We start from the raw sequence: 16,388 nt of genomic DNA on the forward strand, positions 1-16,388 counted from the left end.
TTCAACCATGCTGACATTTCATTTAAATAAACACCTTCTGTTTGAACTTGAAGTCTGTTGTGTGTGTCTTACTCCATGATGCCTTTTCAACGTCCAATAATATTTTCATCCATATTGTCTTCTCAGTAGTCTTCTTGCATTGTGCTATAGCTACTCTGATAACGCAGAAGGAAAATAACACTACATGAAGACTGCTATCAGCACCTTTAGTCCACTAGCCATCCACACTGGTATCCAGGAAAAGATGTATGTCAGCCAATCTTCATCTTCTCTTATTGGGGTTGTCACTGCCTCAATTTTAGCATGCTGGCCTCATTATTGTATGATTGCCTCAGTTAATGTCCCTTTTCCTCCATCGTGGGAAGGCATATACGTGCAGCAAGCAGGCCCGATCTTGGTGCAAATACCTCCATACATAGTTGTGAAAAGAACCAGAACATATCTGTTTTATAAGGTCATCAATCTGACAGCTCTCAACTCTTCATTGATAGCGTTAAACCCCTTGACAGACGAGTTTATTGTATGCTACAGTTCACATCTGGTGTTCTGGAGCAATTTGGCATTGATGTTAGCCTGAAATCCTGGAACCACTGACGCAAAGAAGATCTCCTTCCTTCTGAATAATCTGTGTTATGGTGCTATTATGTCTAGTGCATCGTCCATTTTTGTCGACACATAGTTTCCTCTCTTTACTCGTATTAGCTCAGCAGACCTTTTCCTCCTTTGCTGTGTATTCATTTTGGGGAACCTATCGAGTTGTATGTCTTTTCGAGGCACCAAGGCTGGAGTCTTCAGTTCCATTAGAGAGCATATTCCTCCCCAGTTTGCCGGGAATTACATTTATGCCTTGGATCTGCAGGACCAGGATTGATGCATTAGCACTGCGGTACCGACCCTCATACCTGGTATCTTCTATATTCATTTGCATCCTTTGTTCTCTCCAACCTTCACTGGACCATCATACTGGAAGCAAAAGGAAGCGTTCTCAAGTGGTATGATTGGCATGGGACCTGCTTCATTTTCCACCCAAAGAGCAGTTTCCCACTTGCTGCCCACTCCTTGAGGCAATCGTCATTTTCCTTCTTCACCACTTCTACTGGGACTGTCAGGAGTGTGGATGCTTTGCACCCTACCATCCCTTCCTTCCATTCTACTCCTATGAATATTTGTCCTTACACTAGTATCTGAGGTCTTTCCCAGCATCATGGCATTCCTCTGATCTCCTTTTGTCTGGTCTTTGGGCATTGCAACTTCTTCTGTTTCACTATTCTGGATTCTCCTTTGTTTAGTAAATCAGGAACATACTCTATTTTCTTGTCAGTGCTCCAATAGTCATTTATCATTTCCTGAGACTTGATGTAGCTATCTTCATACAGGAACATCTTCTGCGACATCCACCTTAGTGTAGCCCATCTTCTTTGGAACCGGCGTCTTGTTTTGCAGAGCAACAGGTGCATGAGGCATTGCGCTCTGGCTGTTGGGATTTCTGTTGCTGTGAATGTTCTGGAGGTACTCATGCATAGGGGATGAGAGAGCACAGACAGCAGATCTTCCTTGTTGTCTCTCTCCCCACCCTGGTCATGGCTGATACCACACATTGCTAGACACATGGGCTGAATCCGCTAGGTATGAGTTTATATGCTCAAAATCTATATCTGTGCCTCACTTGAGTCTTTTTACTTCTCTGGCAGCACTGGTTGCCCGCCCAAATATGGCTTCACTAAGAGCAAGAATAGGGGTTATGGTAACAGGTACCAGAGTGTGTTCATGAGACAATGCATCCTTTTGTAGTACAAAGAGGGTAAAGAAGTAGAGGCAAAAGAAAGCAAAGAATATCAGCACAATAGATCTTGTCACAGATTTAATTTTCTGTATTGCCGGATGTCTTTTATATTGTACATAGAATTCATGAGACCACTTGAAAAATTCTTTGAAATGCATCACTACTACTTTGTTGTGTTAGTCAAACTCTTCTGCAGTAATACTGGGCTAGAGCAGCAAAAATAATCACTCCCAGACAAATCCCACTTTGTCACTGCTAAGCAATGCGATGACAATTCTATCGCCTCGAGTTAATATTGGGTAGGTGTGTGTCACATAAAGAAGAAAAGCATAGAAGAACATCTCAGGGTGTATAATTTGTCCGGATGTGGCTTCAAATTTGGAGAAGTGCTTCTCATGGATTGTGGAGGTATAGATGAATTAATCAAAAACAGTCCAGACTTTCACGATGATTACCGAGTGTAAGGAAAAGATAGTGTGCTTAGTCTAACTTTTCATTTTGTTCTTGTCTAGCTCTAGTCGTTGACCATTTCCGCACTCGCCAAAGTGTTTCTTCTTCTTCTTGTTCTCCTTCTTGCATCAAATCATCTACGTGTTGGGCCTAGGGGGTCTCACCTCTGTAAGGCTTCACATCTCCAAGATAGTTCCACACTTTCTTTCCCACAAGCTTGACTGCTTTGTCTGTTACTTGTTCTATGGAATAGGGGCCTTGAAACCTGGGCTTGTACAAGGACTGAACAAAATTACCTAGATACACTTGGTCTCCCGGATAAAGTGGTGGTTGCTTAAGCAGTTCACAGTCTGTTACTGGTGCATTACCTTCCTCATCCTTCTTCGACCTCCCCATCAGGGATTGAAGTTGTTGAGAGATAAAAGATGCAATAGCCATCATTGAAGTGAGATATTTGTGCATTTCATCACCTAGGACAGTGTTTGTACTTTGGGCATCTGTCAATGCTCTAGTGGGAGGAGCAAGCAGAGTCGCATGCATCATCCTGTCACCACCTCATGAGGGGTTAAATGGTGGTTGGATCCAGGTTGATTGCACAATGCGAACAAGGCTAAGGGCAGGCAATGTAGCCATCATTTCTTTAATGTTGCTTTATTTTCGCAATTTTTTCTTTCAGCAAGCCATTGAGGCTTTCTCAAATCCCATACGCTTGCAGGTGATATGCGCAGGAAAATGTATGCTTAATCCCCAGCAAGGCTGTGATGTGCTTGAAAGTTTTGTTTACAAAGTGAGGCCCATTGTCTGAATGCAGGACCTAGCACCCCCCCAGCGTAGCAACACTTCTCTGATGAGGAATTTTTCCACAATGGGGGATTGGGGTGTGAGGATGGACCAGCTTTTATCCAGCAAGAAAAGGGGCATAAGACTACAATCATATACTTATACCCTTGGCACACTTTTATCATGACAACATAATCTATGCGGAGATGTTGGAAAGGCTCGTTATGGTGCAGTATTGCTCCTCGCACTATGCGCAGCATGTGACCCGCATTGACATTTTTTTACATATTGTGCAAGTATCCATAAAAGTGGTGAAATATTCGCCAGATTGGGAAAGAACCAATCTTCCTTAATATTTGCAGCAAGTACATCCTTACTAAGGTGGGTAGGGTAGTGCAGCTACATCAGCGCAATCCATTCTCGCCTATTGGTGTCCACCCTGAAACTCCACTGTTTGGGTAACAGGCAATGAACTATACCCTTCTCTCAGTATCATGTTACGCAAGTGAATGCATTTGTTAGATGGGGTATCTAACTAATTTATTTCTGAAAAATGTGCTGCTCGCTTTACTTCTGTGTCTGCGGCTTTGTTGCTGCAGGAGATCATGTCCTCCCCCCTCATGTGTGCCTGGCACTTCACAACCGCTATGGCTGATGGGAGTTGATGGCTGATGGGAGTTGTAGTGCATCTATGAGTCTGGACAATAGGGGTGCATGTGCACTGGTGTGCCGTAGCACATCAATAGCCCCTCCTTTTCCAATGCAACAGTCCGTCATGTACTGTTGACGTCACATAGACTGAGTCGGAGTACAGAGTGATCTCCTGGTCCTCATGTGCTTCCAATGCAATTATAAGAGCTACTAGTTCTGCCACTTGCACTGAAAAATGCAAAGGCAATCTTGCACTTGCCACTACTTCAACTGTTCCACTCTGTTTTAATATTACTACTGCTGTCCCACTATGTCTCTCTGATGTCGTCTAGTCTATAGTTGAAGACGCGTCAATAAAGAGTACTTTCCCTCCTTCGAGGGCATTCTGTCCCACTATGGGGCTGTCGTCATAGTGTTTTGTGTGTGTGGTACAGTCATGTACATACTCTCCCTCCTCTACTGGTTCAGCTATAAACATCCCTGGGCTTACAATTCTGCAGATCAAGATGATCACCTCGTATCCGGATATTCTCTGCGTGGTCAATGCATTCTTGGGCTTTTCAAGGATATCAAAAAGGGCATGATCCACATAAAGTGTGGTACTACAACAGCAGCCAATGCTTTCTTGCAAGGGTAGTGTCCTTTCATTACTGGGTCTAAATGCCCACTATAGTAAGCCAGTGGTTTGTGTCCCAAGGTCATTTACTGTGTGAGCACTGCCGTCATCACTACTCCATTGGAGTGTGAAAACGAATAGAATTCCTCACTGTAATTGAGAATCCCAAACACTGGGGCCGTGCATATTGCCCCTTTCAATTCCTCATATGCTTCAGTCATCTCCTTTTGTCGATGTCAGGTTACCAGCCGCCCTCTGGGTGTCCCGGTGCCCACTTTAAAGGAATCTTCTATATGTGGTATAATCAAACACCTAGGCCCTATAATAATTACAGAGACCTAAGACTTGGTGCATTCGCTTACCGCCTGTGGCGGTGACGTTCTGAAGATCACCTCAACTCTTTCTGGGGTTACCTTCCTACGTTGCTGTGATATTAACTGTCCAATGTACAACACCTCACTTTGGCAATATTGCAGTTTTGCCTTGTCCACCTTGTAACCCTTCTCTCCTAAGACTGTCAGCAAATGTACTGAATCTTTTCGACACTGTTCTTCTGATCTGCTGCAAACCAAGATATTGTCTACATACTGGATGACTGTGCTGTCCAGATGTATGTTCCCTAGGTCAATTTGGAGGATCCTATTGAATATAGAGGGTGATTCACAGTACCCCTGAGGTAGCTTTGTGTATTTCCACTTTTTATTTCTATATAGAAATGATGTCAGATCCTGTGACTCCTAATGAAGTGGTATACAGAAGAAAGCACTCTTCAAATCAATCATGAGTAGCTTCTGGCAGAATGCTAGATAATATTGTCGCTGGATTGGGAACTAACAGAAACTCTGCTTTGACAATATGCTTCAACGGGCGGAAGGCCTGAATAAAACGGCACAATCCCCTTGTCGTCTTCTTCACTGGGTACACATCCATGTTACACTGCGATTCTGAAGGCACCAAAATCCCTTGCTGCACTGATGCAGACATTGGGCCTCATTACGAGGTAGGTGCTAAGGGATTACCAGCACCGGTAAGGTCACCGGTGCTTGTAATCCCTTACCACCCTATTCCGAGGCTCCTTAGCAGGTCCCTTCCTTGATGCCTGGTTTCACCAGGCGTCATGGTTGGGACCCGTTAAAGGACTACAGAGCTAATAACGGTACCGCAAATTGCGGTACCGTTATTAGCTCCATCCTCATTCCCATTGAGCCCTATGGGGGCTCAAATGGGAATGGGGAATGGTTCCCGGAATGGGGACTTACTGGGTCCTATAAGGTTGGAATGACCCGGTAAGTCCCTATTTCGGGAACCCGGACCTGGAATGCGGTAAGGGGGTAGCCATGGTGCTAATAGCACCATGGTTACCTCCTACTGCATAATGAGGCCCATTGTCTCAAACATGCCTTTGTCTGCCTCCCTGGACAAAGGATATTGTTTTGCCACTGGTAAAGTAGCCCCTGGCTTAAGCTTTATTTTAACAGCTCCTACTCCTTTTAGTAGGCCAACATCATATGGGCTGTTGGTCCATAAGACACTAGGCACTTGTGCTAGGTCTTCTCCGAGAAATGGAAGTAGTGCCTTTTTTTAGTAAGGCCATTCTCTGTGGTACTTCCCTATAATGGATTCTTACCCAATAACTAATGCACATAAAGAACAATGTCTCAAGGTCTGAACGGTTGTCTCGGAACAGTTCTTTTTCTGTCAAGTCAGTCAGTCTGTAGCCTTCTCTTACTGTGATTCCTATTCTCCACACCCATCCTGTGTCATCAGTCCCATGCAGTACTGTCCTATCGTCCCTCACTATAACCGTCTCTAGTTCTAGTGGGAACATTTGTCTCTCCTTCTTGTCTAATGGGATCTCTGGTCTAAACAAAAATTCATTGGGTAAACAAAGCAGTTTGCCCTGTATCCCTGGAAGCCATGCTAATAGTACTTCCACTCCAAATAGGAATAACTCAGGGTTCACTGGGACCCCCCTCTGCTGTCAGGGATGGCACTCTATTAAGAGTGGCACAGGACACCCAGAAAGGGTTTGGGTGGTTGTGCCAAATGAAGTGGACAGATAAGAACACACACAGTGGAAAGGAAAGAGAACGAAGAGTAGGCAAGAGTAGCAAGGGAAAAGGTACAGAATGAATTCCCTGTTGGGGTGTATGCAGATATAGGAAAAGAGTATTCCACGAACCTTGGAAATACTCTAGCCTTCTGCACAGTTTGCTATAACAAAGGCCCACGCTGTTTGCTCATGACTTGGAACAGCAGCTATGGGTGTCTGTAATGTAGAAACGAGACAAGGGAAGGGGCAGAGGTTGACTGATGGGAACCAACAGACAAGCTCTGTACAAAAGGGTCTACAAACAGTACAAGACAAGATACTACAGACAAATCCAGGAAAGGAGGTGATAGCAAACTAGCAGAAGGAAATGAAGGGAAAGTCGTGTAACAGGATAGGATAGCAGAGGACAGTAAGGAACAAGGTTGAGAGCTCAGAGGAGCAGGAAAGCAATGAGTAAGCCCACAGGAGTAGGACTGTAAGGTAGAAAGCCCAGAGGAAAAGGGCTTAGGGCAGCAGAGTAAAGCAGACTGCACGGCAAGGATCCCATAAGGGCTGGGCAGTAAGGAGTGAACCCTGGGGGACAGGGCCGCTGAACGTAGAAGGTAGCAGAGGACTGTAGAGGGCTGCTAGGCCGAGAACCCAGCGGAAAAGGCAGGTAGTAGGCAGCGGAGCGTGATAAGCTGCAAAGTAGGAAGGCCCAGAGGACAAGGGCTGTAGGTAGCCAGCGTGAGGTAGGCTGCAGAGCAGGGAGCCCAGAGGACAAGGGTTAAGGCAGCCGGAGTGAGGCAGGCTGCAGAGCAGGGAGCCCAGAAGACAAGGGATGAAGGCAGCCGGAGTGAGGCAGGCTGCAGAGCAGGGAGCCCAGCGGACAAGGGCTGAGGCTGGAAAGCAGCAGAGCGTGATCAGCTGCAATGTAGAGAGCCCGCAGGGCAAGGGCGGAGGCTGGAAGGCAGCAGAGCGTGATCGGCTGCAATGTGGAGAGCCCGGCAGGGCAAGGGCGGAGGCTGGAAGGCAGCAGAGCGTGATCGGCTGCAATGTGGAGAGCCCGGCAGGGCAAGGGCGGAGGCTGGAAGGCAGCAGAGCGTGATCGGCTGCAATGTGGAAAGCCCGGCAGGGCAAGGGCGGAGGCTGGAAGGCAGCAGAGCGTGATCGGCTGCAATGTGGAGAGCCCGGCAGGGCAAGGGCGGAGGCTGGAAGGCAGCAGAGCGTGATCGGCTGCAATGTGGAGAGCCCGGCAGGGCAAGGGCGGAGTCTGGAAGGCAGCAGAGCATGATCAGCTGCAGTGTGGAGAGCCCAGAGGAGCAGGGCTGTGAGGCAGGGAGCCTGGAAGGCTATGGCTGGAGGCAGCAGGGTGGAGCAAGCAACAAGGCAGGGTCCAAGCAGGAGTGAAGGTAAACAGCATACAAGATCCGTAGGAAGACGCAAAAGGTGGAGGAAGGACTCTCAGATGCAAGAGGCTGAGCCACTGCAGGCAGCAGCCTTTATACTGCCTAGCCCAGCACAGAGGCGGGCTAATTGGTTGCACCTGGCTAAGCACACCTGCAGGCAATCGGCCACCTACCTTTCTGTCCCTGGGCTGGTTGAAGCAGGGCAAGTCTCTAGGGCTTCTGGGGGGTGTAGTTCCATTGATAACCAATAGGAACAGCCAGGAATCGATGCTTGTAGCCAGGTGCATTATAGTATGCGTAGTTTGTTGGAAATAATAATCAAGCAGCAAAGTCTCGCAAATGGGAAATAAAGTTTCCAAAGTAAATATAGATGGATCCAAGAGTCTGTTGTAAATAAATGATAAACATATAGTCCAAATTGAGCGTAAATGGATGCGCCCATGGCGCAAGCATGACATCTGCATAGTGCCTGCAGAATGCCTGAATGAGTTCTTGTATGTTCATGTAGTTAATTTCTGGGGTTGAGCATACTACCCCCTGCTTGGTAAACAAAATGATCATGTTAGGTCGGCTCATCATGTTTATGTTTATGTTTATGTATGCTTTTAATGCGCCAAAAGCCTGCGGTCATCAGGGCAGGTCCCTACGTATTATGTTGACTGGTGTCAGTGGGGAATATAACAATGGCATGATGAGGTCATTTTCCTCTATAGATAATCGGAAGCTCCTCAGGGAAAGGAACCTGTAGAAGTCTGTAGCCCCAGAGAATCCCTGGGCATTCATTGCAATGCCTGACATCAGGAACTTCCCTTCCCTAATATAGAATCTGGTCACCCGTATCTATGAGAAAAGAAAATGTCTTGTCACCACCAATGCTCCACCTACACGTGGTTCCTCATTAGGGTCAGGTTTAATGGATAGGATTGAACACATCAGGTCTGTCTGTAGGCTGCCATATTGTGGATATAGCATCCTCCCTGTTCCTGTGAAGGTGGTTCCCCCACCACGGGTTGCTCCCCCTAGTTTCATGTGGGAGTCTGCATTGTAGAGTCTGTGCGTCTTGTGGTTACAAAGTTCTGCTGTGCTAGTGCTTGCTGCACAGGTTGTGCTGGCTATTATATATACTCTTGTATCTGCGGTGTGTACACCATGGGCTGTTTTTACTGTACTTGTGCACCTTGTGTTGGTGCAGGTTGTGGTGCATATGTCTGCTTCTGCGGGTGATCTTGGGCATAATAGTCTGGTTATTCCATCTGATATGTTGGCTGGTATGTCGTTCTCCCATTCTTCTGTACTCCACCCTGCTCCTGCATTGTCGCGCTATATGACCTATTTTACCGCATTTCCAGCATTCTGGTGGACCCCCCCATAGGTCTTTGCTGTCCTCTGTTAAACCTGTCTCCATCCTGCTGAATTTGGTGTCCAGATCCTCTTCCCTGGGGAACTCCTCCCATTCCTCATGGCAAATAATTAGCATTCCCTCTTTCCGAGAGTCGTAAATAATGTACTATAGTCAGCTGAATTTCTGATCATGGCTTCTCTTCCATCCCCACTAATTTCTTCAGTTGCTTCTGTACCTGCTATGGTAGCCCTTGGCTTAATATGTGATAGAAAAACACCACTGTTTTATCCCACGGCTCACTCATCTCAAGACAACAAAGTTCTTGTATCGCCTGATTATATTGAGTGGGTCTTCATCCTCGCGCATTTTGCGCAGCATAATCGTGCTTATGTCGAATGTGTCTGGGCTCTGCAGTTATTAAACAGTGCACCATCGTATGTAGTGTTCTGTACCGTCTCTCCAGGATACCCTGCAGTTTCCAAACGTCATCCAATATCTCCCCAAGAATGGCTGAGAGTAGGCTCTTCATGCCGCCCACTACCATGGTCGTCCCTGCGGTCAACCGTTCTAACTCATATATCAATTTCCCTGCTCCTGTGGTCAACAAAGGCAACTTGCACCTCAGATTGTCCTTGTCTATCTGTTGCCATGGTATATATTGTGGTCGACCACCACCCTTTTCTAGGAATGGGAACTGTTCAATTGTACGCCCCATCGTGTCTCCGTACGTCTTTGGTGACTGTGAACGCTCTCGTCATACTCGCTCCTTTCCGTCCCGGTAAGACTCTCAGCCTCTGGGCATATGGAGTAAATGTGTCTGCGCTATGCAATCTACCTTTGCTACGCTCAATGTGTCCTTTGGGTTCTAGCTTACATTTCTCAGTGTCTTCATTTTCACCCCACAGTGTCTCCCTTTTGGGGCTCATTTCACTGGAGGGGCAGCAAGGCTTCCACCCTTTGTCCTTGTCATTTTCCGATAGCTTCTCATCTGACCCCATGGTTCCTATGCTGTCATTGCTGTCCTCTTCTCCTTCAACTTCAAAATGAAGTCACTTTAACATGCATTTCCCTTGCCATTTCCCCGTTACTCTGTCCAGTGAGTTACTCTCCCCCTGCAATGGAGACACTGCTTTACTCCTGCTTGTCTTTGGAGCAGAGGTGCTATCCCGCCTGCTCCTATACAGTATCCCTATTCTTCTTCGTATCCCCTCTTCCTCATCGTGATTCAGACCAGTTGGTCCCGTCATGATGACTGCTACCTCACAGAGGCGTCTCTCACTTCTACTTCGGTCTCATTCCTGTTTCTGTCTCCTATCCCTGTCCTCTGCTTCTCTGCATCAATGCTCTTTAACAAGTCTTTCAATTTCCAACTTTATCTTCTCTCTCTTCACTTGCAGTTGCCTCTCTTTTTTCCCCTCTGTTTTTCCTCATCGTGTTTTCCTCTATCTCCTTCAGTCTTTTCCTCTCTCTTTGATCCTTTCCATTTCTTCTGTCCTCTCTGTTTCATTTTTCAGCCAATCTTGTTCCTCTTTCTGTTCCCGCTCCCTTCTCTTCACTTCCTCCATTACCACTGCCCATTCTCTGTCCCCTTCTTCTGTCCCCTTCCATTTCTGAGCCTCCTCCTCCATACTTCTGTGCTCATCTGCAATCCTTTGGTCCAATTTGAGCAATATCTGTCCCCCTTTCCTCTCGTCTGGTGGGACTGTCACTTCACTTTGTTATCCCCACTGCGTCCCAACATCCCTTTGTCATTTCTCCTCCGTTGCAGGTCGCTGCGCTCCATGCGCTCATCATATATAGTCTCTTTTCTCTTGCTTGCCTTCTTCACACTGCTAAGCGTATACTTGCTGCTATACTCGGGTGGTGCATAAACAGGGCTAGAATATCCTGCTGCTGATTTTAATTCCTTCAAGGGGTAACATTTGGAAAGACTGCCCTCCCCCAGGGCCATGGCTTCATCATTTTGGCCTCTATCGCGAGTCCATTCTGTACTATTCTTGCATATTTTGTCTTGAGACCACGGAAGGGACTTGCACACAAGTTGGAGGGGCGTATCCCACATGGCGGCACGTCACTTACTGACTGCCAATACTTACTTGAACACTTTGTCAATTTGTATATTTCACAATTATCTCAATTACATTCTCTAAACACCATGATAATTCTCAACACATGGCGCCAACCTCTCTAGCTCACCACCATCAAGAGCGTGCTCTGCGCACCATCCACACTGAATTCTCTGCCCTTAAAGGCCAAGCCCCAATTCCTTTATGTGCTCTTCGAGGACAGCCCAAATGGCACAACACTCCTTAACAATCTAAACAATCTAATTGTTTCCCTCTTCTTTTCTGTTTTCTCTTACCACCATGTTTGTGCCCCACTATGGGCCTTTAGTCTCACATCAGCACACCATATCCTATTCAACAACCTTATGCATGATGTCACAAGCTTAAAGCAAAAATCCCAATACTTTGAGTGCACCCCCAATTATTACAACATCCCAGGACACAACAACACAAATAACATGACACATTGCTGCCGTCCTGCCTCTCAAATCACAGTGAATACCAATATCATGTGGTCCTTCTTCTATACCGCCGCATATAGGAATACATCTCCATGAGATAAACTAACAAACCACCTTTTTGCGACCTAAGTAAACTACACTAGCGCCTAGACACAGGGATCCATATATAATTCATCAGCAAACTAAGCTGACTGCCTAGAAACATGTGTCCTTTTTTCTTTTTTTTTCTTTTTTCATTTGTAACCTGGCTAAAGCGCCTGGAAAAAAGCTGCCTAGGGACAGGTATCCTTTTTTCTTTTTTTTTCTTTTTTCATTCGTAACCTGACTAAAGCGCCTGGAAACAAAGATCCTTCACAATAGCACAAAAAACATCAAACAACAATTTCCCCTCCCCAATGTTTGTAATTGTTACGCTCACCTGGTCTCTGCAGAGGTATTTGGGCACGGTTGCAGCCCTCCCGGGGATGAGGTCGCTCGGGTCTGACTTCGCCCTCTGAGTTTATGTGGTAACTGGTGGTAATAGGTGATGCTGCTCGGAACTGCTCCTGCGTGGAGAATAGGGGGCGTGAGTATGCCAGCTTGTGCGCCTGATCCACTTCCAGACCCCTTCTCCCAAAGCGTGGTACCCGTGGGATGCGCTGTCCCTGGAAAGCTCACCTGTTGATTAGTTTTGGCGAGCACTCCGTCCAGCTGCTTCTGGCAGGGGCGCTTGTATGATCTGGACCAAGTTCCTTCACTGGTCCCCTGTACGTGGTCATCCCGTCCTGCTGCGACTAAGCCACTATACTTCAGGTAAATGTTCCTGTTTGTCTTTGTCTTTCCTCGTCTGTTTTTGTTGTATTGTGAAGTTCGTTGTCTTGTTTTGCTGTCCGTTCCACTTCTGATGTTTGCTCTTTTGCTTTCTTCCCTTGCAGGTGATGTTGCCGGCCCGGCAGAAGCTGCGCAGCTCGAGGCGGCAGCCGGAGGGAACGAGGGACGAAGCTGCAGCAGTACAGTAGCTGTTAAGTTGTTCACTAGGGGGCGCGCAGGGTTCAAATGCAGCGCGGCCCTAGGACGGATGTTCTAACCTTGTCTTTCTTCTTCTTCACAGGGTCTGAGTTGAGTCTGCAGATGTAGCGATGAAGCACCGGTTTCCTGGAGGTGAGTATGCAGGAGAATGCCTGGTTTCAGAGCTAAGTAAACTGGTCCAAGCGGCGGTGAGCGTCGCGTTGCACTTGAGTGCACAGTAACGCAAAGCACCACCTTAAAAATGGAGCAGCTTATATAGCTGAGCTTCTGAAGCCACGCCTACCAGGTTCAGCCTGCCTGCCACTCCCTACCACACCCAATGAGTCAGCACATGAAGACCAGGCCTAGGGAGCCACACCCGATGAGTCAGCACATGAGGATGTGTTCTGGAATAAAGGCTTTCAGCTCCTGGAAAGTTCTTATAAAATAAAAACACTCCAGGACTAGAATAAAGTAAAAGCACTCCTGCACTGAAATAAAGTGTTCTGCTCACATCTCTATGTGAGCCTGATGCCAAAGGCGCCAGGACTGAGTCCAGCCAGGGCCCCTGTGTTTATGGGTCCCAAAGGGACATAAGTGAGTCAAGTGACCCATTGCCCCCATCAGTAGATGGTGTGGTTTTTGTGTTCTGGGGCCTGTGGCCATGACAGTAATGTGGCTCAGTCTATACTTACACTCTGCAGATCTGCTGAAGCCCTCTGGCACCACCTCTCCCACAATCTGCCTCTCTGCCGCCTGGTTTGCTTGGGGTCCCACAGGGAGCAGGCAGGAATTTACCAAGAGTGTTACTGATGACCTTCTAAACATCTACGCATGGTTTTCAATCCGGTATTTGCCGGTCACGACGCATCCCTTCGGGCACGCAGTGGGAAAAAGATGGCCTTAATTGTGGAGAGCTCTTAGAAACCGTCCTCTGCTACCACTTCTAATAGCAGCAAGGGAACTATTATCAGACTCCCTGTTTACAAGCAAGAGGAACTCAGCCTCGGAAATCACATGCCCCAAGGACGGACGACCCAGCCATAGGACAAAGTTCACTGTCTTTATTAACAATTTAATGACAGGAATTGCAACATCAACAATGCGATATTCTCCAAGTGCTCTCATCTGTCCAGAGCCTGTCCTCCGGTTTTGTAACCACATGACATCACGAAAATTAGGTTACATCCCAAGAACCTACTGAAATATACACACATTCTATAAGGGGTTAGTGAGCTTATTGGGTAAGTCATATCTAGTGGTCCCCCATGAGACCACCCCTATGTGTTGTGAATACAAGGTTACAGGTTAGCGTAAGGAGATTGGCCAGTGCAACCTAAATTACGCTTAGCCTGGAAGGTTTTTAGGGATTGGACAGAAAGGGTCGTCTCAGCCTTGGAGCTTTGGACAGTTACCAAGCCAAGTATAAATATTCAAGGTAGTGGGAAGGACCCCGAAGATGCTGCATGTTCCCAATAAGTTACCATCTTCAATCTCCTAGGCCTTGAGACAAAACATTTGGCTTTGAACCCGTAATGACTTTTGTATCCTCCTGCTTTCGGTTTGATAGGTGCAGCCATCTCAGTCTGGCTCAAATGAATAGGCTGTGTCTTGTAGGTTCAGATCATGTGTCTAGGGACCACAAAATGGATTTACCTTGCTTGCAATTATGAGGATTTCGGACTCCTGTCTCCTGCAGGTGTCCATTCTTCCTCTGTTAACTTGAAACATTCCTTCTCTCAGTGTCCTTGGCGAGGCTGTGCACAATGTCCGCGCTGGAAGCCTGGTTTGCCTGCTTCAGCAGGATCAGCCTGTCAGCCTTTCTCTGTGTTCATCCTGCTTTTCCCATTCACTCCAATGTACCTATAGCCTTCATCTTTATTTGCATGGTTGCTCATGTTGGGTGTTTTTAAGCGTCAGCAAGCAGTTCATATGTATTCTTTTGCCTCTTGCGGTTTCTGAGTAACAAAATGTATACATGTGTCAGTGCTCTAAATATATGGGTCATAAGCATATTCTTCAAGTCTATCAGCAAGAAAGCTAAATGTCTGCATAATGCAGGGATGTCTGTATGCATCATGTCTAGCAAATCTATTTCATGTTATCAGTAGTGACATCATCAGTGTTCTTCCAGGTTGCAGTCAGTCAACTTGTTCAATTGATGACAGCTGTATCTCCTAAGTACTGTCATCTGGGTATGGTCTAAATGGATGAGTGAGTAGCACTTCTCACACCTGTGATACATCAACGACAGGGAGGAAGGGCCCAGAAGAGATGTACATCTCTCATTTCTCTGGCGCCGGGCTGAGAGTGGGATGGGTGTAATGAGGGCCACGTTTGGGTCTCCCTTTTCACTTACAATTTACATGCTGGGATCTGTAGTTACTTACAAATTGGAAATACTGCATGCTGGGATCTGTAGTAAATCAAATTACAAACAGAGGGTGAATAAAGAATTACTACTACATGCCAGAGTCTGCGATGAAGAAAGCAATAAAGGTACTGTGAATTGAGGAAATGCTTACACAAACTCCTTTTCTAAATTCCTGTACCCATGCACTCTCTAGGCTCGAGTATAAGGCTACTTTTCAATTTCTTCTGGTGGGGATCGCTGTGAGGGACTGCACATGTGTTTGCTCTAACTAGTGCAGGGTTGGACGTTTTGCTAATTGTCTCCCTGTTTCAGGGGCGGTTATTTGGATTGTGGATGTCTCCTGAATACACTGAACCGAGGTGTGCCATCTTGGATTCACTCAGTCTCCAGCATGGACGTTTGATGGGGAGCTCTGCGTCAAAAAAGCAGACTAGCCATTGCTTAAGCAGTGGCCACTTCATGATCAATTTCCACTCTTTTGTACTGGTAAGTAGCACTACTATATTGTCTGTAGCGCAAGATCGATTGTCCCAAGTACAACGTGAAGTTCTACTAACCATGGGTAGTGTCTTCAAGGACCACCAAGATTCCTAGCTTTAGTAGTATAGTCTGTACTGTACTGTTCTCTATGTTTCGCAACGGGCAGTTTATTACTGATGCACCGATGAGATGAGCCCCTCCCTCCTGGCCCGGTTTTTGTGAGGATGACCATGGGAATCCTCACCCCGTCACCTATGGGTCCAGCATCACAGAGAAGATGGCGGCACTCAGCCCCCTTGGTTGCCCCCAACTACACAACTGTGAGGCAGGGTCCATCGTCACACCTCATACACACATTCAAATCTGACTAGGGTTCTATTGATAACACCACAAAAAAAAGTCCATAAAAATTTTACAAAACATACGGAGAGTTTTATGCAGGCATTAAACCAATGGATTCATATGGAAGCCACTTGTTTTTAGCATCCGATAAAGCAGACGGATTTCCCAGGGATCCATTTTAAATGACATCTGCACAGTGCAATTTTCAGACAGCATTTACATTTTTTCTATTTTTTTTTACAAACGGAAAGTAAAAGTGAGGAGCAAAGGCAATTTTGCTTGGCTCTACTCCTCACCTTTAAACCATATTTGGTAAATGTTTAAAGTTGCATGCTGGGAACCCAGCAGGGCCTAAGTGCCAATGTTATTAATCACCTGCATATATATATATATATATAGACCACACACGGATCACGAAACAAACCCGGATAAAACCCCCTGGAAGAAAATGATATGAAGATACATCTTTTTTTCCAATCAAAATATACAGCTGCAAAATACTTGATGATCAAAAGCACCCTTAAGTTATGAACAGGACGACGGTTCGGGCTTATGTAGCAGTCGCTCATCAATACAGAAATAAGTGATCAAAGAGAACCAATCAATGCTGGAGAG

The sequence above is a fragment of the Ambystoma mexicanum genome, chromosome 11 (genome assembly GCF_040938575.1).
Source record: "Ambystoma mexicanum isolate Mex_15411 chromosome 11, UKY_AmexF1_1, whole genome shotgun sequence".
In the NCBI taxonomy this organism is placed as follows: domain Eukaryota; kingdom Metazoa; phylum Chordata; class Amphibia; order Caudata; family Ambystomatidae; genus Ambystoma; species Ambystoma mexicanum.